Source organism: Gymnodraco acuticeps, unplaced genomic scaffold, assembly GCF_902827175.1.
Source record: "Gymnodraco acuticeps unplaced genomic scaffold, fGymAcu1.1, whole genome shotgun sequence".
NCBI classification, from domain to species: Eukaryota; Metazoa; Chordata; class Actinopteri; order Perciformes; family Bathydraconidae; genus Gymnodraco; species Gymnodraco acuticeps.
Window position 1 is genome coordinate 78,245 of NW_022989970.1, and position 22,066 is coordinate 100,310.

The 22,066-nt window shown below is 38.8% G+C and overlaps 1 protein-coding gene across 3 annotated transcripts in view; it reads left to right on the forward strand.

Moving 5' to 3' along the window:
• Positions 1–3,464: 3,464 nt before the first annotated feature.
• LOC117542907 (cingulin-like protein 1) overlaps positions 3,465–22,066 on the forward strand; it is a 63,243-nt gene continuing 44,641 nt past the window's right edge. For 2 of the 3 annotated variants that reach the window (XM_034210782.1, XM_034210781.1), the window contains exon 1: positions 3,465–3,701. The gene's annotated coding sequence lies outside the window, so the exon portion shown is untranslated. The remainder of the gene's footprint in view (positions 3,702–22,066) is intronic. The other variant, XM_034210783.1, reaches the window with a different exon arrangement.

Sequence of the window (22,066 nt, forward strand, 5' to 3'; positions counted from 1 at the left end):
TCGGTCTGTGTCATTTGTTCTTTTCTTACCAGAAGGTGATTAAGTGTGGAATTTCCACCGCAACATTAATGAAATCAGCCGTATAAAATATTAACTTTCAGGATTACCTGAGCATTACAAAATATTGACAATACCCCACAAGTTTGTCATTTGGGTAAATCAAATTTGGATAACTTTTTTTGCAATAACTACACAGTCCTTTACCATTTTTGATTCAGCATGCAGATGAAATTCCCAGTTTAAGTATTTTGCGTATAAAACACTGAAATTGTGGAGAAAATGTGAATTAACCATTTTTTGGGGTCATTGTACGTCAGATAAAAAAGAAAAGATCTAAATGAATTGTGTTAACATTTAGTGTCATAACATTTCACAAAGTTTCCTCAACATGTATAACTTTATCATCTCAGATATTCTGAGTTTTTAACAAACAATTCGTTTTTCTGAATATTACATCTGTCCACAGACTTTGAAATGTTTTCCCTACAATGGCATTAATCAACAGTAATTATATCCACAAAAAAGCATTGTCATGGTGCGTTGTTTATGATATTTCTTAACAGTAAATTCCCTTAGGGAAAATAAAAACATTAATTATTCAAGAGAGACTTGTAAAGACAGGTATTTGCATTTGCATACAGTATATTGTTAAAAAACAATAAAGATATGTGACACAAAAAAAAGAGACTTGCAAAATGGAAAAAGCGACTAATCATACAAAAGCTTGTCTACATAAATCAAGAAAACGTATATAACAATTCTGCTGACGTATTAATGAGCAGCATAACTGAGCAAGTAGATCACCTCTTGTTGCAGCAGTGTGAGTTATCAGTGTGTGAGTAAAGGTTGTCACCCGGACGCTCCCCTCTGCAGCATGTTGAGCTACACACACCCTGAACATCCAGGTGACGCAACACAGCGCTCTGCTGATTCACAGCCAAAGAAAATATATGTGGGAAAGAAGGAAATTAACTCCTCATCACGCAGCTTTCACTTGTATTTCCCCTTTGTCGCTTGAGGGGTGTCTCACAGTTTCATATCACCACCGAGTGAAATATCCAAATCCTCGACTCTAAGGTCATGAGAGACACAATTCACCTAAATACATATTGACACATTCTAATCTTTATTACAATTGAATTTAAAGTTCTGTGGATTAAACAAAGTATGTTTCTTTACTCACTAGAAATGAAATTGCAAACACTGGCAGTGATTTCCAAGACAGTGTGTGTGTGATGCAGAAATTGTGTAACTAATAAAAAAAATTAAATATGAAGTTAAAAAAAGAAATTCACAAGACAACCCAAACTTGAATGATTACTAACCGAAGCAGAGTCGTTTTAAGATCTTCTGAATATGGGAAATGTGTTTATCACTTACAGAGGGAAACACAATGACTGACAGGGGGACACTTTGTTATTCTTTACTTTATTACACAATGTTTTTCCCAGATACATTATAGCAGGAAGGCAGTTTCCTATTGGTGTCATGGACATCGCACCTTGGACTTTCTTGGAGGCAAAAGTCCTGCACGCAACACATTGAGAGAGATATTAAAAAAACAAATAAATGTTCTATTCATTTGACTGAAGCTCCCTCTGGAGGGAACTTTGGGATTTTAGCCCATTTACATGCAAAGAACGTTATATAACACACTACAGGACAGAGAAACCCCCACAAAGCACAATAGGGCCTTTTTCATTATCAAATAGTTTTGGTTAAGGCCAACTACACCACCTAAACACAACATCATTTCCATACCATGGGGTAATCCTTTTTAAGTTTGATTGTTTTATTTTGAGGATGACTCCTATCTCATGTGGACTTAAATGTTGTTGCATAAAAGTTTGTGAAGTGTAATGTGAGTAAGACTGAATTTCAAACATGGTTATTATGGAAAAAACATATTTGTAACGATGTCCTTGTAACAGTTTCACAACAAGAGGGCCATGCTGCTTACATCTCATTCCTATCAAGCCCACTAGCAGGCGTGTGCATTGGTTTGTACATGATAACGTGCTGCACTTTTATCAGATATTGGGGCCATTCGTTTTCAAAAACCCTCCTCAGGTGAGTCTGACCTGCCAGCAACCTGACACTCTGACAGTAACTTATTTAAATTCCAATGCATTAGCCTTTCCACAAACAGGTTTGTCTTAACAAAGTTATTTGTATATGAATGGGACATTACTAAGGTCATTTGAATGTATGTGTAAGGTGTGTGAGTCCATAGTGTCGGCAGCAGAATGGGTGTCTGCTCAGAACAGAGGAATGTGAGGCGTGGTGTTCAGGGTTTCTCAACACAAGACGTTCAGTCTGACTCCTATGGCAACCAGCGGCTGCATAACCCACAGCTGGAGACTCCAAACATCATAAGAGCTGCCAGTGTCTCTGCTGCGTGCCACTGTGAGTTCAGACTGCTGGAAATCTGGCTCTAGTCTTGTAAAAAGTCCCCCCCACTGTGATTATGTTAAGATCAAAGTTGACATTTTAGTGTTCAGATATCACATCAAGCCTGCACTTAACACAAAAGAGATTGGTTTATGGTCTAAAAGATAACAATTGTGTAGATTAGATTAGATTTAATGGTTAACTGGTCCTTAATTGGAAATGTTTTTTGTTGCAGTACAATGTTAAGGAATTGCACATGAGATATAAAATAAAAAATAAGTATAAACAGTAAATAAATACATAAACAGACAGAGAAATATAGAGAATGCCAATTAAATACACCATTTACTGTCTCTTCTACTCTATTCAAAAGTGTGATATTGATGCTTTACTTGAAGGACTGAAGTTATTATACAATTTCTCCCGGGGGGAACATGAATACTCCATAAAATCCATGCAGAAGTTGTTGTAAAAAAATCTTAGGCTGGGACAAAGTGGACAAAAAAATCAACTACCTACTATCCATTACTATTTTATATATTTTAAAATATATATTTGTATACATTTTGGGAACACATTTGGGGTAATCAATACGCATGTCTGTTATTTATTTTATACTATGCAAAAAATAAAAATAAAACTATTTTATCTCTTATCTTGCTTGGATTTAGATTGCTTTAATATGAAACAATTACTTTTCTTATAACTTTTGGTCTTTGTTTGAATTTTGCTGCATTCCCACTGGATGGATATATATATATATATAGATAGATAGATAGATAGATAGATAGATAGATAGATAGATAGATAGATAGATAGATAGATAGATAGATAGATAGATAGATAGATAGATAGATAGATAGATAGATAGATAGATAGATAGATAGATAGATGTACAGAAAACTGGAACAAAGAACAAGAAAACCATAAGTGGCATAATCAGAAAGGAGAACCGGAAATTAAAAGGCCACGGGGGAGGAGAACATTCCTGAAAGTCTTTCAATAGTTGCATTTTAGTGTGAGACTGGCTCACTGGATGTCCATACATGGTGAGCAGAGAGAGTGAATATCTTTCTCAGTGGACTTCCCCCAGATTTGTTTTCTGCCCTCGTCGCGTTTCCCTCCTATCTTCCCTCCAACAGGTAAAGCGACAACTGTCCTCCGTGCGTCATCGGCGTCGCGCGCGCTCATTACGCAGTTCCCCGTGTGCGGCAGGTGTAGCCCAGGACACACCCACGAGGCAAACTCCTGTCAGGCAGAAAGAGCAGCCTGTCAGTCTTCACAGAGCACCGCAGAGGGAGCACTAACAGGTAAGAGGCTGATCATTTACCGGGACGCTCGTTGGATTTTAACCTGCGTCGCTTTGTGGTCGTTTCATGCTGCCGGAGTTAACTTGGTTGTGGTTTAGAATACACTTTAGTCGGTTTGAAGCGTTTTTAGTGGGCAACTGCAGGGAGGAATCGTTGAATATACTTTTCTTGTAACTTTTTCTGAAGGCAGGATACATGTGTTGGCATCGTTCAATACTTACCACAAAGTGATGCATGCTAGTAAATAATTTGAATGTTACAAAGATCTATACAATTGGGATACAAAGCAACCTACTTTACATTTCATTATAACCAGCAGTTGAATAAAGTACATATTCACATTACCACTAACCCATTGTGAAAAGTAACATGGAAGCCTACATTTATTTGAGTAATACTTCTAAAAGTATATTTTAAGTTTCATCTACTTGTCTTGAGTATTTTGACTTTATGCTATTTAGATTTGTATTACAAAATGTAATCTATTTGTATAGGTTAAGATAGTTTGGTTACTACGTTGAAATAAGCTTCACTTATTCTATAACTGCACAATTAAAGAGATACACACATTAATGCAGCGCTTATTATAATTCAGAAAATATATTATTCTGAAATAGGCAGTTGTACAGAGTGAATACTTTTACTTTTGGGATATTACCTGCATTTTGAGGCTAAATTAGACTTTTCCTCAGTAAGACTCTCAATTCAGGACTTTTTTTTAGTATGTATGTTTAACATTCTAGCATTACTTATTAAAGTTACCTCTTCCAACGCTGATATTACGAGTATACTTTCCACATAAATGTTATTATCAGTCATAGGATTCAAATCTATTTGGGCCAAAATGTTGATGCCCTTATCCCCCATTGGTGTACCTCTGGGGACAGTTTGTATTTTTTGGTTTCATGAAAGGGACATCTCAGTGCTACAGTATGAAATACCAACTTTTCAACATGACACTGCAAATAGAAAAGCCCATCAAGACATTGTTTTTCCAGTTGGTTTTCTTTTTGACTGACCTGCAGTGACCCCTAACCTCAAACCTATCCAACAGCTTTGGGATGATCTGGATAATCGTGTAGAATCTTGTAGAAAGTCTAACACACAACTGTAGAAACTGTTATCAGTGTGTTAATATGCAGAGTTTATGAAGGACTTGTGTCACCCATCAGTTATGGCTAGAATGTTAGGCGGCAACATACTTTTGTACAAGGAGTGTTGTTCAAATATTAACTTCAAGTCATTGAAGGAATGTTATCCTGTAAGAGAAATAAATAAAACATATGGCTGTTGGATTGTCTTGTCATAGTTAGATCAGGTGATAAGAGTTGTTTCCACTATGACTTGAGCTTTAATCACAATCTGAATGGAACGGAAACGGAAAATCTGTGCAGGACCCAACTGGTTGTAGTTAAACACCCACTGACAATGAAACGTGTCACAATGATGAAATATATTGTTTGTGGTTTCCCACAGTGCTATTCTGTGTTCAGTCAAAGGGCGAGTCTGACTGAACTCTGCACTGTGCACCGATAAGAGGGCTGCGGAAAGGAGACCATATATTTATTTTAGCTGGGCGGGTGGTGCTAATGTCACTTACACTGGCTCCACATGGACCCTATGGTAGATATCAGTTAATTAATGACAACAATAATAACAATAACCCTATGAATAGGTGGAATTTATCTACAGCGGAAATGTAACCATAGCAGGGTTACAGCTGTGATGAAACAGGAAGTTGTGTTATTGTTCAATCAGTCTGACTGTTTGATACTGATTAATCATTTGTAGAATAAAAGCTGTGCAGTGGTTTCCAGTTAGTCAATGTTTAATTTCTCCATTAATCAATCTATTTTTGATTAGAAAGGGGTCACTTGAGGAGATATCACCAACTCTCTACAGAGCTTTTAGGCTCATAGTTTTAGTTTACAAAAAGCGTTGCAATGATAAGACCATTCATTTACTAATCGATAAGTTGATCGGCAGATAATCTCTAAAAGTATTTCAGAATGGAAAAATGGCGGAAAATGCTGTTTTCAGTTTTGGTTGCTGCCACAAGGAAAGTGGATCTCAATTTTCAATCATAACATTTAACTATATAGCTTGCTGCAAAGACACAACAGGCTTAACTTAACCTACTTTTTCTTGCTTTGTTGGACAAAACGTAGCCGATCGAGCTATTCAGTAGATATCTATTGGCAGTATCACGACCATGTCAATCTCTAGTGGAGAGAGAGTTAACATTATACTTGGACATGATTGACATGCAGTCGGTTAATGGGAATTGGTCAAATATATGTGGGCTTGTGGTCGATTTGTTCAGGTTACGAGTTAGCAAGCTTGTTGCTAATGTTGCTAAATAGCTAGCTTCCTGAACTGTGGCGCTAGCAACTATAGACATGATATATAACCAATAAAAAGTGCCCTGAAACAAAAAATATATCTGTTTTGTTTGAACCCTGTCCAAAATAGATGAGCTATAAAATGCTAGCCTCCTGTCAAATCAAATTTGACAGGAGTTTTATTTATATAGCACATTTATAAACGATTTTTGGTCGAGCCAAAGTGCTGTAGGCTACATAAAATAAAAATAGCCTACAGTAGAGACACTTTACAGCAAATACAACAGCACAGATTGTTCAGAATATCAGGATGAGAAAAACGACACCCTCTATCCTTAGACCCTCACATCGTACAAGGAAAAACTTCCAGAGAAAACCCACAGTTTAAGGAGAAAAAATGGGAGAAACCTCAGGGAGAGCAACAGAGGAGGGATCCCTCTCCCAGGACGGACAGACGTGCAATAGATGCCGTGTGTAAATCGAAGAGATAATACATTTTACAGCATATAGACCGAATGTTAGGAAATGCATGTGTCTGTAATAAGAAGATGAATCCACGAGGATGTCAGCTACAATCCTGTGGGAGCCATCAGGGAAGCAGCATGACGAGACCCAAGGCAGGACCGCAGAGACAGGTTCAGCCACGACCCGAACATCCACGACTTAATCCAGAACTCAGGATAGAGGATCCAGGACACAGGACTACAGCAAGAGGATCAGCCTCGACTCCGGATCCCGGCGTAGATATAGATACAAAACAAGAAGAAAGATTTGGCTGGGTTAATCGGAACAAGAGAATACACGGACACAGACAGAGAGGGGAAAGGTCATTGGATAAAAGTTATTCTTGATAACCCTCTAGAAAGATCTCATGAACTTCCCCACTCAATCTATCAAGACCCGAGCAGTTCTATTAGATATAGGATAAGAAACAGAGAGAGGGAGCACAACAACCTATCTCTTCGTCAGATGCACTCCCCCGCTTATCTAAGCGACTCTGTACCCCGTTACCCTCTACAAGGCCATAGACCAGCAGAGGGAAAATGGGGGGTGGGTAAGGGTAAGGGTTTAAGAATAAACCACAAGGGTCTAAAGGGAAAAAAGACGAGATGTCGTAGTGTATGCCGGAAAAACATTGCTAACCCTGTGTTTCAAATACTGTAAATGAAAACGGTTGATAGATAGACTGCTAAATATGCGTGTCAAGAAAATAGAAGATCTCTATCTTGCTAATTTGCATTCTGAAGGAGTCTCATTTGCTTCTAAATCTGACAGAGGAGTCAGTCATACATGTTTAAGAGTTTTCCTTGAGTGAGGAATGCAGAAACTCACTGCTAGCTAATATCAGCTGCTAGCATCTCTGACTCTGCCGGCTGTCTTCTGTCTGGCTCTTTCTATCCTCCTTCCCTTTATCTTTCTACCCATCTTTTTCTGATCTAGTTGTCCCACTTTCTCGTTCTGTTTTTGTTCTGGCATATCTCTCGAATCTTACGTTTTCCTTGTCTTTTTGTCAATGTATTTGATCTCTTGCCTCTTGTTCATTTATATCCGTTAACCTCATTGAGATTTCTCACACTGTCAACTCCCCCCCCCTCTCTCCATCTCTTTAATGTGTTTTAATGGGACTACATTCTTTCCCTTGACTCCGGTTCAGACACTTGACCAACCGATCCAGTGAGAAAAAACAACTTTCAGTTTTGCCCAACACACACCCACCTTTTCGTCTTTCTCCTCCACAGTCTCTCACACACACTTGCCAAGAAAGAGTCCAGAAATAGACACGTGTTAAAGGGCATCCAGGGTTTCCTGACTACTTCTGAACTTGCATATAAAAGGGAGTTCTAGGCATGAAAATAGAACAGATGTTTTCCTCTTACTGGGTGATTATCGCCATTTTTATGTACAACTGCTGATACAATATATTAGTTTCAGTACATTTGCCAAATCAAACTTTTTTTAATACCATGCTAAACAAATATATGCACATTTGAAGACTTGGTGAGTACATTCTGGCCTAATTAATAATAGTAAGTAATTGATAGTATACTCATTTAGAAATCTATTTTCAAGAATTACAGAGAGAAATCTGGTTAAGCTAACAGTATTTGGTCATTTATTGTATATTATTAGTATATGATACTGTAATTTGTGATTTTATTACGTTTTTTAATAATTTTAGACAGTGTTTTGAAGTGTAAGGTCAGATATTATCAACAACTCTTTTACGGCTCTGTCTAAAGAAGTCATATATTAACCTGCTAATGTTAATTCTGTCAGTACGCTTATTCAGTTAGAACAGTATACATTTTTTTTGTTTAATATTAAGATATACCTAATCTCCATGTAAGAACTAGTTTTTGTGATCTAACCCGTGACAGTTAAATCTCCACTTAATATTTTGTATATACACATACTGTGTCATATTATTTATATTTAAAGTTCGGCTCATTTTTAGCTTAAGAACGTAAGCTACATGGTATTATGGAAAAAGTCAGTAATACGTTAAAAATCAATGAGATTATACATGATGTCATTGTTATTAGAAACCCTGCTTCCCATGGATGGATGGGTGTGTGTGTGTGTGTGTGTGTGTGTGTGTGTGTGTGTGTGTGTGTGTGTGTGTGTGTGTGTGTGTGTGTGTGTGTGTGTGTGTGTGTGTGTGTGTGTGTGTGTGTGTGTGTGTGTGTGTGTGTGTGTGTGTGTGTGTGTGTGTGTGTGTGTGTGTGTGTGTGTGTGTGTGCTGAAACTTCCATTACCTTAGCATAAAGCTATGTCATAAAAGTAAAAAGGTGAGCTCAGCCTTGGCTTAGCACACACGCTGTTACTTGAAGAAGTCACTGCTTGTTTTTTGGAAGTTGTATATTGTTTTTTTTGTTGTTTTACTTTTCACACCAAATGAATTCTCAATCCTCTACGAACCTTAACATGTTTTAATATAAGAACACTAAACTTGTTATATATAATAATGGGACAGTAGTCCATTGCCAACTTTCCATTATAATGAGCACATCTTAAAGGATAAAGAAGGATATGTTAACAGTGAAAAATGTTTGTAAATACTTTGTCAGATCTGTTGATACATGAGATATTCAGAGAGAGGAGCAGTTGTTAGTTTAAGGGATCAAAATGAACACAAGGTATTAGAACAGACAAAAAGAAAAGCATACATTAAATAGCAGTGTGCTTGCGTTGCTGTGTGATGAATTCTTGTTCAGGGTGTTGCCTGTCTGCTATCTGTCAGCATGATTTAACAGAGAGTATGTCTGTGATTTCCTTCATGCTAAATTCTGATCCATTCATGTTATTAGAGGTTTACACACATCCTGTCTGAGACCTAACTTAGTTACCTGTACCGTGAAAACCATTAGATCTGCTGTATGTAGAGCTCAGCAGTATAAATTAAAACAAATGTTCTGAAATCCTTAAGAAACCATACTTCGTTTTCAAGAAGTTTTTGCTATTTTATCCATTTCTAATAACACACACACAAAAAGTACATTAGGGACATTAGGTTGTGTAAATTATTCATTGGCAAAATAGTATACATTTAGCATAATATGACCCTCTACCTAATGTAAATCTTGTACTGATAGTCAAGTCTTCTATGGATGCAGAGCTCATTAGTGTTGTCAGAAAAATATATAATTTCTGTCGTCATGTGTCAAAACCAGTAGGGTATCAGTGGTCGTTGGGCCTTAGTTTGAAGACTTGAGGCAGGAAGTAGAGTTTGGCTCGATGAAGAAGTGTTTAGCCTTCGTCAGTGCTGCCCAAAAGTCAAATGAACAAGCCGTCTATTATGCGCTGCATTCTTTTTCATTATTATCAGGAGGAACACCCCGAGGTGGCATCTGGTGCCCATCAATCATTTACGCAATGGATTTTATAGAGCAAGAAAAAGTTCCCATAATGCTCTAAATACGTCTCTGTTTTGTGCATTAGACCCAATAGACGCATTAGTTCCAACTGTGACATCAATCTACTCTTCAATTCTGTACAGCGACAATTATTAAAGTCAGTTTAGAGATATTTCCCCATCTTTATCAGCTCTATTTCAATAATGTTAACTAAATACAATCAGTGATAACATCTTTAAACTAATGCTTTACTCTATGGCACAACATTTGGGGGGGGGTTTTCGTTAGCAATTTTGTAAATCGTACATGCCTAGCCAAGCTTAGCCAAGCAATTTCTGGAAAGTATAGTTAAAGCACAGCAGACCACTGATTGGTCAAAGAGGATTGTCTCTCGAATGATAACTAGCGTAACACGGGACATGCTCAAAAAGGTCTAATCTAATCTACATGGGATATGAAATTGGCTAAATGAAAACATTCCTCTTCTGAAAAATCCTCAGCAAGTGTCCCGTTACAGCACTTTCACATGATAACACCATGACTATCAGATAAGAATTACGCTTACAATGAGGTGCTACAATCTGCAATGGAGAACAAAATAGAGAAAAGAACATGTACTAGACGTGATAATGATCCACAGTTAAATTGCGTGAAACTCAACCATGCACCAATTTTAATAATCAGCTTCGCAAGTAGGGAAGAAGGTTGTGTTTTACTTAGACGTGCTTACACATCGTATGCTAAAATGTTAGCATGGAGCATCGAACCCGCTACTTCCTTACATGGTAAACTGCTGAGTGCTACTGTAGATTGTTGGCAGTGTAGTGGAGAATGTGACTTCACAGCAAATGTTTAGCATTATTTAAAATATCACTCTCAATTCTGAATTGTAATAAGTTATCTAGAAGACTTCAACCACTCACCAGAGTCAACTAAAGTCTACATGCTGCCTGCTGACTCATCAAAACGGTTATGTAGGTCAGGATTTCCCTCTTTTTTTAAAAATGATCACAAACCTATTAAAAACATGCTAAAAGTATGACCTGTTAAAGCTAGCCTTGGACTTGTTGATATTTCATTATAGGCCAGATATTACAAGCACACAAGATTTTGAGTCATTGTGTCACCAACTGTAACTCACAGTGAATCATGGGAAAGTATGAAGATGCAAGGAGGTGGCAGTATGTTAGGAATGAGGGTGTGAGCCTTGAATGGTAGGCTAACAAACAAAACACGCATGCATGCAAAATGGTTTGAAATGGTAACATCACATACTTCAGAGCATAGTTGACTCACCCTGTGAATGACAGCTCCTCGTTAAACACTGATGTGTTTTTTTTTTTGCCACATCATTGTCTTGTTGTGCAGTTCAAATGTCAGCATGTAGGCCAAGACAATACTTTGTTTATTTCTAGTGTAGGATAACAGCATGTATACATGATGTGAAGAGCAAATAAACACACATTGAGACGGGTCATGAACTTGCACCATTGATTTGAGCTGTTCCCCTAATTGGAGAATGCAATATCTTAGGTAATGAAAAACTAATTAAGTAAGTCAACAAACTTGTAAATCAACAGATTGCACAAAGAGAACATTGTGGAACCGCCCCCTATTGTTGATTGACAAATGATCTTTGGGCATCTTGGTACATATCATAGGTCTTCACACTTCCTAAAATTTGACACTTGAGCACATTTTTGGGATATTCTTTGTGAACACACAGATTTGGTGGCGTAGTCAGAAACAAAACACGGAAATAGTTTTCTAATTTTTAAATGAATCAGTTGTTAATAGAGAACCGTAGTGACACGTCCTAAAGTAAGTTAGGTAAGTAAGTTATAATTTTTTACCACTGCCGGTTCCTTCGACAAAAAGCAATGGGATCTCTCCATAGGGTTTTGGAAAATAAGGTCTGTGGTTGAAACACATTGAAGAGACGGATCAGGTTTTGTTCTACGGCATTAAATACATCAGCAGTGATTTCTGAAGAGTTGACGTGTCTGAAAAACGATGGTTGTTACCAAGTGGCTGAATAGGACTACAGAAGTTGTCGAGGCCGTTGTACGTCATTACACCGAACACGTAAACACTCCTCTAAGTTAGTTTGCCCTGTTCTGCTTGAAAGCAAGTGCCTGCCTCCTGCAAACTGTTCAAACAAACGCTTCAACTTGTACCATTTTAGAATCTGTAGTTTTGAATATGGATCTTAAGTTGGCGTGACGTTGAAGCAGCGACCCTGCTGTAGTTCCTTTATAGCATAACGTTAGCATTTATGTATGATTAGAAAATGATAAAAGTAGGGTAGACATGTGGAGATTATCCGGCTGAACAAAAGCCGTCTCTTAAATGTGTTTCAACCACAGACCTTATTTCCAGCTATTTTCCAACATCCTATGGAGAAAGTGTATTGGGTTTTGACGAAGGAACCGGAAGGAGTTTACTTCCGGGTTTTAGGATGCGTCACTGCGGTTCTCTATGTAGGGGTAACACCTGATGATGAAGTGTGTGCAGAATAAACTTCACAGTCAGATAAAGACATGCATTGAGCCAGTGGCCGATTAGCTTTGCAAATGTGCATGACAGCACCTTCTAAATTAAGCAAATTGACATGTAATGTCTTGTTTGTTTTCCCCCGACTCAGTCTTTATGTTAAGCTAAGTTAATTACTTGCTGGCTTTAGTATAAGATTAAGGGCAGTGTCATGATAATGGTTTCAATCTTGTTTAAATTCTTGGCCATGGCCACATACTTCCCAAATGTCCCCAAACTTGAACTATTTCCTTCTTCTGTTCAACTTTGTAATGATAGGGCGGAAAGGGCCAATGGTATGATGTGTTATGATTTGATCATCACTTATTTTACACTGAGTTCTTTGTGCAGTTGGTGTTGGCATTCAGGAGATTGAATATCATACAGTTTGTCCTGCTTGTATGGGAATATTTCTGTCTTACTCGTAAGTGTCAAAGAATAATTCTTCCTTACTCCTAAGATATTTAACCTTATTGCCTGTTGACATTTACGACCAAACCCTGGCTCTGTTGTCTCTCTTAAGGAATGGGAGGCTCCAGCTATCTTGATAAACCAGTTCAACTCTCGGTCACAAAATGGTTTACGACTGTGAGAACGCTGGCTTTCTAAGCTCCACAGATGTGAGAGACATCTCCTGTGTCTGCAGATGTTTACGCCTGTTACGTTCCAGGCAGGCTGTACTGGTGTGGTTTTCCTTCCCTCCTGTGTGAGGAGGAGGAGGAGTCAAAGGATTGCGCCAAACAAAAGAAACAAGCATAACAAAACCAGGCCTATCTCTACATCTATCCTTTGAAACCAAAACTCAAACAAAAACCCTCACTAAACTACGAAGAAGTTGACAAAACAATATACAGGGGTGGCAACAATCCGCTAACCTAGTGTCTAAACATTAGTTAGCTACGTGATGAGAAATGTACAGGGTACCCCAGACGTACCTAACTCCTCCACCTCTCAACACACACACTTTCAAAAAGGTCAGACAATACCAGGAGCATGAGTTGCTAAACATTGCAGTCAATTGCAGTTTCCTCAATCAGCAACAGGCCCAGAGTGAGAGAGCGAGAAGACTTCCTGGGTGCCTCCTTTATGGTCGGCCCTGGCTGCTGATAGGCCAGCTGAGGGGGAGAGGATCCAATCAGCCATCAGACTCAGGTGCACAGGCAGATACCGATCAGCTGCTGATTAGCTGTGCAGAAGACAGGGGCTGCTTCTCAGGTCGATTAAATGAAATCCTTGCTTCCCTCACTTGCGTCGTTTCCCTGCGTTTAGTCCCTCCCACCAGGGAAGCATGGAGAGACGCAAGGAAACCACGAGAAGCAGGGAAATGAGTTTTAAGAGCAATGGGACGTCCTTTCCTCCGGAGCGTCACGTGAAGCGACGTCCGTTTGTGATGACGCTGCACAGCTGTTCGTCTGGCAGCAGCCAGCTCTGTACCCGTTATTTCCACAAACACCCCCGCCTCTGTTAGTGCACATTTACTGACATAAACATTAGTATCATCTGTTGTAGATCCAAATACATGAAATAAAATAAGAAGTCATTCTCAAAAAAGATAAACGCCATTCTTAAAATGTATTGAAACGAACAATAGTTAGATTAATATTGATTAGAGTGCACAATAGAAATAAAATAATTGAGAGAAGAAAAAGAGATATGTTATCTATCAAAACCCAGTTAGATTAACATTCATTGGATTGCACACTTTGTTTGTTTGTTTGGATATGTAGCACATTAACATTTTAATAGCACTTAATGACTGACTGAATGGAAATGACAATAAATGAAAATGTGAAACGAAAAAAGCGATCCTGAAAATGTTTCCAATAATGATTTTTTGACCACTTTTGTTCAGATCACATATTTGTAACTAAATGATACATTAATTGAAACAAAACACAGTATAAACTGAGGAGTGAGTCCCGTGAGGTTCATGTATTTTCTTCACTCCGCTGGGGTATTGCTCTCATGTCAAGAAGCATCAGATCAGTGCATGCACTGCCTCGTCCAATCAGTGAGCGATACACAGTAAGGGGGCGGGGTGAGTATCTGAGGATTTCATCGGAGGATGGTCTGGTGGTTCCTCGGTTATCGCTCCTCCATTATCGCTCCTCGCTCCTCGATCCTCGGTCCTCCGGAAGAAATAAGAGCCATGGGACGGTGCTCAAGATGGCGCAGGCAAATCAACTTCCGGTGAGACCGAGGACCGAGGAGCGAGGAAATGAAAATAGTCGACCTGAGAAGCAGCCAGGGAGAAGAGAGAAACATAGGAGGGAAGGAAAACCACACCAGTACAGCCTGCCTGGCACGTAACAACGCCCATCCCCAATATGTGGATTTGACTCTCTGTAAACTAGTTAAAAGGTCTACCAAGATGCGAGGCGGATCAGACATGACAACCCACGTGTGCAGTCAGAACCTTTTGCTGCTGTGACTTGTGATATGAATTCTCCGGGCGTATCCTTGCAATAAACTATCATTGTTTGACATCAAAGCTCCAACTCTCCTCGTGTCTCTCTGAGTCCTGACTCTCCATTGCTGCAGAAGTTTCCCTTACACTGCTTATCTGGTAACTGGACATCAGAAAAGAAAATCTGTATTACTGGAGTTGGGAAAACAACCACTTGTCGTCCATTATTGACAGTGACTTACAATAATCATCCAGTTGATCTGGAACAGAGCCACAGTTCATCTTAGTTTCCTAATCTTCAGCTTTCTCTGCAAAGATGAACACAGGAAAAGTCATTGGATGGATTTCTTACAGGACTCAACACATCATGGTTTACTAGTTCAGTGTGTTGACTTGGCTTGGTTTTCGATTTTTTATATATATTTATACAATTTTAGACGAATTACCAAGTCAAATACATAAATTGCAATAGAGTGCAGGGGACAGGATATCATCTGGTTGAATTCAAAGTCCTTTATTCATTATTTCCCAAAACACGTACACTTATAATTGACTCAAATTGCAAACTGACGTATTATCTCGCTGAACTCATCTGAATGCTTCTCAGATTGTTTGTGCAGTAAAAGCCTTTCATCCCATTTCATCAGCCTTTTCCCACCTCAAATGTTATAACGTTCAGGCCACACGGTTTACTCTAGGGTCATGAGTGTGTATTGCAGCCTATTTCCTACATCTTGTAATTTCTCCTGCTAGTGCCTGAGAGTCCTAATTATTCATCTCAGTCATTTCAAAACTGCCACCGAGCTTCTCCTGAAATGCATCGTAGTGCATTTTTGCATTTTATAGCTCCTTGTTTTTTTCTCCCCTCCTAGTTTTAATGAGTGTTGTTTTGCATTATGCAGTACCTCCAGGCTTCAATTTGGCATCTGGGATAGTTGGCTTGACTCCAAGACTGTGGTCACCCAGTGCTTATTACTCATTAAGCCTCGTCGGAGGGCCAAGTGGGTGCAGGCTTGGTGGGTGCTGCAGTGCTTGGAGAGTATGAATGTTGTTGTTTTTCTCAATGTTCTAGTTATGGAAGTAAACTAAGAAGTGAGAAAGTGAAGGAATTTAAAAGTCTCCTTTATCTACATGTCTGTATTTCCGTCTGCAGGAACATCCATTCTTTTTGTAAACATTAGGCCCTGAGAATGAATGAATGTATCCTATAGATCACACTGTTTTTTGTACACTTTGCTTTAGACCTTCAGTAATATTAGAGCAGATATATTTAATAGTACAGTAGATCAAATATAGCTTTTGAACAAATTACTGATGTTTTTCTTTTTCTGGTAAGGGCAATTGTGCTTCCAATATCAAGATTTGCTACGTTTTAGGCATAGTTACACTGTGTTATAGTTCATATGCTTTATAGGGCTGAATTTGTGCCGAATAGAATACTTGCTACTGTTTGTAATGAGTAATTTAAGCTCCCAAACTTTTAGCATTCATCCGTAAAACACATATGCTAAGGTTAGCTCAACACAGGGATTATCGTGCAAGTCAGTCACACCGTTGGGCAGCAAAAATGAAGCAGAAAGAGAGTTTAAAACGAGGATGGTGTTGAAAAGCCATATCAAATGATACACACTCATGACCGGGACGATGGATTGGGCACAGACAACATGTCCGATGTGTCCTTGGGCAAGATACCTAACTCCAAGTTGCTCCTGATTGTATGGCAGACAGTGTGTGAGTGTTTGTGAATGTTAGCTTCTTTGAGCAGGTGGCCTTGTATAGCAGTCTTTGCTTCATCGTGAAAGGGTTTCATAGACTGCAAAAAGTACCATATAAATGCAGGCTATTTACAATTCAAATTGAACAACAATTTGACTAATTTGGTGTTTTCATTTCATAGCATAAGAGATGATTTTTTGTTGTATAGCTGTTGCGTTTTGGATGAGTTTTGTTGGTCCGTATTTCTATTTTTAAAACACTGTTTACCGTGGGCAAAATACTACGTCAGTCCCCAGAAAGAGTTATTTGCAAATCTTTGACAATTTCAGTGATCTGTACAAGAAATAAATAACTGTATCACCTTTTTGAAAACTGTGAGTGTTTGTCTCCATGTGTGTTTGGTTGTCAACATGCTCTTTATTTGTTGTTATTCACCTGTCTGTCGTCCCGTCTGAAAAATGACTTTTTGTTATTTTTTTGGGAGGAGCTCAATGTAAGTAGGTTGCAAAACCAGCCGTGTGTGTGTGTGTGTGTGTGTGTGTGTGTGTGTGTGTGTGTGTGTGTGTGTGTGTGTGTGTGTGTGTGTGTGTGTGTGTGTGTGTGTGTGTGTGTGTGTGTGTGTGTGTGTGTGTGTGTGTGTGTGTGTGTGTGTGTGTGTGTGTGTGTGTGTGTGTGTGTGTGTGTGTGTGTGTGTGTGTGTGTGTGTGTGTGTGTGTGGTAATAGCTGTGCCTAAAATAACCTGTGGTAACACCTGTATGCAATGAAAACATGTCATTAATCAGTCTGCTGTACTCAAAGTGTGAGGGACAAAGTGAGTTTACCAGAACTTGTCCTTTGTTTTTAATAACTTCACTGTATCTGTTATTAAGCCTGTCTGTTATGTGTGAAGACAATCACACATAACAGACATCTTCCATACTAGACGGCATCAAAAATGAAAATCTTTGGCATAAAGTTCTCTCTAATTGTGGCCTTGATCTGCGTTTTGATTCTCCTTTCACTTCATCTAGCTCAGGGGTCTCAAACTCAAGGCCCGGGGGCCAAATCCGGCCCGCGACTTCATTTGATGTGGCCCGCAAGAGCTTGCAAAGACTATAATACGTTATTATACGGTTACATGCCACTTTACAGACGACATGTCCCACCATGCATCGCGCACTGTGACATGCGCACTGAAGAGAGAATTATTTGCCCTGGACTTCTGCTTTCAGACGTAGTTAATTACTGAGTTATTACCCTATCCGATAATATTCCAATTCAGAGGCAATAATGTAATATAATACATTATTTTGTATATTTATATAGTTAAAACCGGCCCTTTGAGTGCAACCATAATGCTAATGTGGCCCGCAATGAATTTGAGTTTGACACCCCTGATCTAGCTCCATTAACTTTTACTGACAAGGTGAAGGCAGTTAGAAAGTGATGCAGGGTGACAGAACATGACAAATTCAACACACTTTCTGTATGAGTGGCTTTTCAAGAAACACCGAGGCTGCAGAGACTGGTTGTTTTGTTCTGTTTTACACAGATACTGATAGTGTGGGGAGCAATCTTAAACTGGTGTAATTGTATAACACAAAAGAACTGGTTTGGCCCTGCTTTAATTCCCAAGTGAGAGGCAAAGAAGGAGAGCAAGTACAGGAGGAGTGATATGTTGCTTATTCACCGCACCATTAAGTACAAAACTGGTTCTACTGTTTAATAACTGGTGTGTTTATTGAGAAGGAGAGAGAGCTGCATGCTACAATCCACTTAACTAATACAAACCTGCCTTGTTCTTTTAATGAAGTGAGGGGTTAACTATTTCTAATTCCTAACATAGATCTCAGCGTCTCTCACCTCATACTATGTTGGCCAAAGTCTGTGTATCATTTGGTCGTTGGCTCCTTACTGAGAATTCTTAATGCTTCAATGATATTTTTTATAGTGGTCATTCAACTTTGTCCCATCAATTTGTGTTTCGTTTTCTGTTTCCATATGACAATGCCTCTGTGCACAAAGCCAGATCCATAAAAAAAAGTGTTTTTAAAAGCTCTGGCATCACCTTCATGCTTCACCTTTTAAGGATAAACATGAACGCCTTCTGTGAGCCAAGTACGGAAGCCCTGAGATGCGAGTGAGAAATGCTGGTTGTCAATTTTTGGTCTGCAGTAAATGTCCCCGTTTTTTTTTTACTAAAGAATGGATTAGATCTACTGCTAAACATTTTTTATTTAATCCGTCAAACATTTAATTTAGAACATTTTGCAGTGGTTCAATTAAGTGTTTTGTGGCTGAAATGAGACAAACGTTTGATGTTCATCTGTTTTCATAAATAAAATAGGACTAACCAAGAACAAATTATCCTCTTCAAGCTTTTTTTGTGCCTGTAAAATAATGTCTCCCTATTGCACATACTTGCATACAACCTTGAAAAATCATGCCGAAATCCCCAACCTTATCCCCAAACATGAGTGTCGGACCCCACTATCGCTGAATGGGAACACATCTCTGCAGCAGGTTTTACCATCTGGTGGAAAGAGGCTGTCACACAGGTAGCATCAGTGTGAATGCCCATATTAACAGCCCATAAGAAGTGGTTAGCGGAGGCGCTAAAGTAAATTGATTATACTTACTTTTAATAATTCAGGTATAACAATCAGGTGGACATTTTAGATTTTTGGCATGGACTCTCCTGTTGCCATTTACTATTTTTTTCACAAACAAGCTGACATTTTGTTTTGTTGTAGAAAAATGCAAGAAGAAAATATGATAATATGAAAATATGATGTTTACTATTGTTTTTCATGTATTATATACCCAGTTTTATGGCTAGAATTCACCACCTATGGTCATTATCGAATTTACTCTAGAGAAGAAGAAAATATTATTTTCACTTTTCATTTCACTCATTTATAAAATAGTGATAGTGTGTCAAATGGTAACATGTCCTACTCACTTTTAGCTTTCAAACTAAGTTTTAACCCTATGCAGTGCTTCTCAAAGTGTGGTCCGCGGACCACTGGTGGTCCGTGAGCGCCCCCTAGTGGTCCGTGAGTATATTGGTAACATTTCACATTTTAAATAAGTTAATTTAAGTTTTCCGCACTCTCACGGGAATATCTCCGCAATGGACCGAGGTTAAGTTTAACTTTCGATTGCATGATATATCCCAGCGCAACACCTTCGTCACACATGTTGCCACCTGTTTGTACCATTTTCAGGCGATTTGTAATCTGTTCTAGAAAAACGATGTGTTTTTGGATATTTGTGGAGTTAGGTGGTCCGCAAGTGTTTTTTTATTGGTTAAGTGGTCCTTGGTATGAAAAAGTTTGAGAAACACTGCCCTATAGTAATACTTTTCTATGTGGAACTTCACTTTGAAATCAGCAACAAAACACATTTTATATATAGTGCACGTTACCCAACACTTGTGTAAATCCATGGTTGTTTACAGAGAGTCCAGGGCTGCAGTTAAAAGGTTTTTCCACCATAATGAAACATTCCTGGTCAGTTAATGAGCATGCAGGGCGTCTCCCAATTTAGAGCTGCTACTGCATCAAAGTGCACCAGCACACAAGGTGACATACCACAGCTATGAGTAAGGCATGCTAGGTAGAGGGGTTTCCTAGTGCACTTCACACATTCAGATCTGTTTGCTGAGTAATGACTTGTTTAGTAATCATGACAGTGCATGTCAAAAGACTTCTGAACTCCGATAAGACACCGTGTACAGACATGAGAACGGAACAAAAGACGCAGCATACTTTTCGCTCCTTTTTTCTCTTCTTACTGCAAATGAATTGTCTGATATAATTGCATGTCTTTAAAATCACATAACAACAATGTGATCAACATATTTCTAAAAGCATAGATAGGAAGGGCATATAGTAATGTGGATGACAAAGGTGATGGAGTGATTCATAACCTCACCTGACGGCACAATATGATTTGTTCAAACAGGGAGAGTCTGCAGTGTCTCATCTGAAAAGAATGGGACGCTCCTCTGAGCCGCTGACAGAGTTTTCTCTGGGAGATAAAGTGACTCTCTTCAGTCTCATCTAACTGAAGTACATCTTCAACTAAATACTGATCAACTCTTTCCGTTAAGCTCTCCTCTAGGACCGTTTTATAGTGAAGGCAATAAAATGAGTTCCACTTTCATGAGAAGCACTGCCTTGCAGATTAGTAGATTTTAAAAGTCCTACATTATTTTATTGGCACATATTAAATCTTCTTCACTGCGATCTTGGCAAATAAACTAAACTCACTAAGAGTAAGAAGAATTATTTTACTTAAAGGTGAGGTAGGTAATTTTGGAGAAACCAGCTCGAGTGCGCTAGAATTTGAAAATACACAGCCGGAAAAAATCTGCCACTTCCTTACAGAGCCCCTCCTCCAACACACACAAACGCGCACATGACCAATGAGGGCACGAGATAAGTTTGTGCACAGATGGAAGGCTGACAGGCAGGTAGGCCATCCAGTTACTTTAGCCGGGCCGGCTCAGATGATTGGTCGTGCTTTTTACAGCACTACGGCTTCCACAGATGATATATTTTTAACGATTTTTTGTCAAAGCACTTCAGATATTCACTGCTATCGGGATGTTAAGAGCATTCCATGCAATATAACAACAAGTGTATCTCGAGCCGGTTTCTTACCTACCCCACCTTTAAAGCTCCACAAACCAATATTTTTAAAATAAACCATTAGTGGAATAAGTCTATGTAATGTGCAATTTACACAATTGTGTATTTGTATTCATAATTTGTTAACATTACCGGCTCCTTTTAATACTTTCATACATTCACTTACATCTAAAATACGACAACTTTTTATGATCTTGTGCGTTTATTTTTCTTTATGATATAAGTCCACTCCCTTCTGTTGTTAAATTAAAAAAAATTACTTGAACCTTGTTTTTCTTGCAGCAGGACAAATAGAGACTTTTCAATTTGATATGATAAAGTAACAAATCCATAAAAATGATAACCAAATCTGCAGTTCTACAGAGCATTTGAGTCTTTTTTTAGCTTATTGTTTTGGTTTTACAGCACATTTACTAGCAGGCAGCTGAGTGTGTGTGTGTGTGTGCATGTTTGGGTGTGTGTCGTAAAGAGACAGACACAAGGCATGAAACGAACAAAGTCAACAAAAAGGAACAGAGAGCTGCAGACATGCCTCCATACCGGCCAGCTTATCAAGGTGTGTGTGAGTTGGCATCCTTCCACAGTCATCGGGCTCCACCCTGACACACCCTGAGTGGGAAGAAGGACTCTTGTGACTTGGATGGGGGGGGGGATAAAGATTTGAATTCTTTGATCAAACCCAACCTCAGGTTTAGTCATAGTTTATTATTGCAGAGCGCGTAACTTGACTGGACTTGACGACTGGGTTCCCATCATGTCGTTTATATTGAGCTTCCTTTTCAACATTGTGGTCACCAAAGATCCCCCCAGATGGACTGTTTTGAAAATAGTCTGGAATTGAGACTCATTATTTTCCCACATGTAGTCATATCTTAAGTT